The following is a 1,993-nucleotide window of genomic DNA, read 5'->3' on the forward strand; positions in this document are numbered from 1 at the left end:
CCGGTACTTTACTGGACCCTATTTGGCCCGCGGACCGGCCGGCGTCGCTTCCTTGAATGCTTAGCCGCCTTTCGAGCTGCCATGCCGGGCTTGAGTTAGTGGTTTGCGCCCGGTACTTTACTGGACCCTATTTGGCCCGCGGACCGGCCGGCGTCGCTTCCTTGAATGCTTAGCCGCCTTTCGAGCTGCCATGCCGGGCTTGAGTTAGTGGTTTGCGCCCGGTACTTTACTGGACCCTATTTGGCCCGCGGACCGGCCGGCGTCGCTTCCTTGAATGCTTAGCCGCCTTTCGAGCTGCCATGCCGGGCTTGAGTTAGTGGTTTGCGCCCGGTACTTTACTGGACCCTATTTGGCCCGCGGACCGGCCGGCGTCGCTTCCTTGAATGCTTAGCCGCCTTTCGAGCTGCCATGCCGGGCTTGAGTTAGTGGCCGCGCCCGGTACTTTACTGGACCCTATTTGGCCCGCGGACCGGCCGGCGTCGCTTCCTTGAATGCTTAGCCGCCTTTCGAGCTGCCATGCCGGGCTTGAGTTAGTGGTTTGCGCCCGGTACTTTACTGGACCCTATTTGGCCCGCGGACCGGCCGGCGTCGCTTCCTTGAATGCTTAGCCGCCTTTCGAGCTGCCATGCCGGGCTTGAGTTAGTGGTTTGCGCCCGGTACTTTACTGGACCCTATTTGGCCCGCGGACCGGCCGGCGTCGCTTCCTTGAATGCTTAGCCGCCTTTCGAGCTGCCATGCCGGGCTTGAGTTAGTGGTTTGCGCCCGGTACTTTACTGGACCCTATTTGGCCCGCGGACCGGCCGGCGTCGCTTCCTTGAATGCTTAGCCGCCTTTCGAGCTGCCATGCCGGGCTTGAGTTAGTGGTTTGCGCCCGGTACTTTACTGGACCCTATTTGGCCCGCGGACCGGCCGGCGTCGCTTCCTTGAATGCTTAGCCGCCTTTCGAGCTGCCATGCCGGGCTTGAGTTAGTGGTTTGCGCCCGGTACTTTACTGGACCCTATTTGGCCCGCGGACCGGCCGGCGTCGCTTCCTTGAATGCTTAGCCGCCTTTCGAGCTGCCATGCCGGGCTTGAGTTAGTGGTTTGCGCCCGGTACTCTACGTTAAAAGTCAGGCGGAACGGCTCTGAAGCTCCAGACGGAAGTCCGAGAAAAGCTCCATGGTTGGTTAAAAATGCTTACCCGCCTCCCTGGAACCCCAATCGGGCGTAAAATGTTAGGCGGAACGGCTCTGAAGCTCCAGACGGAAGTCCGAGAAAAGCTCCATGGTTGGTTAAAAATGCTTACCCGCCTCCCTGGAACCCCAATCGGGCGTAAAATGTTAGGCGGAACGGCTCTGAAGCTCCAGACGGAAGTCCGAGAAAAGCTCCATGGTTGGTTAAAAATGCTTACCCGCCTCCCTGGAACCCCAATCGGGCGTAAAATGTTAGGCGGAACGGCTCTGAAGCTCCAGACGGTGCTTCCTTGAATGCTTATCCGCCTTTCGAGCTCTCCTGCCCGGCGTGGGTTTCGCGTCCGCGCCCGGTACATTACACTGTGTTCCAAATTATTATGCAAATTGTATTTATGTGTCATAAAGATTACATTTTTTGTTTTTCAATTAAACTCATGGATGGTATTACGTGTCAGGGCTCTTTGGATCACTGAGATCAATCTCAGACACCGGGGATCATTACCGGCCAGTTGAGCCCAAATTAAGGAAAAACTACTTAAGAATGGTGTTCCACATTATTAAGCAGATAATTTGAAGTTCGCTTTGAGCAGTGGCGGACGCCAACCCACGACCGGTGGGAGAGCTCGGAGGGCGGATGGGCTTTCAAGGAAGCCCCCCAGGCCGGTCCCACTCGCACTTAGAATTTTTTTTTTTTTTTGGCTTCCATACACCGTGTTCCAAATTATTATGCAAGTGACATTTATCTCAGATTTTCCTAAATAGTCGATGCAAAATGAGTCAGCATAATTTTCAAGTCATCAACCATTATTTTGATGAATTCT

The sequence above is a fragment of the Syngnathus typhle genome, linkage group LG17 (assembly GCF_033458585.1).
Source record: "Syngnathus typhle isolate RoL2023-S1 ecotype Sweden linkage group LG17, RoL_Styp_1.0, whole genome shotgun sequence".
Lineage (NCBI taxonomy): Eukaryota > Metazoa > Chordata > Actinopteri > Syngnathiformes > Syngnathidae > Syngnathus > Syngnathus typhle.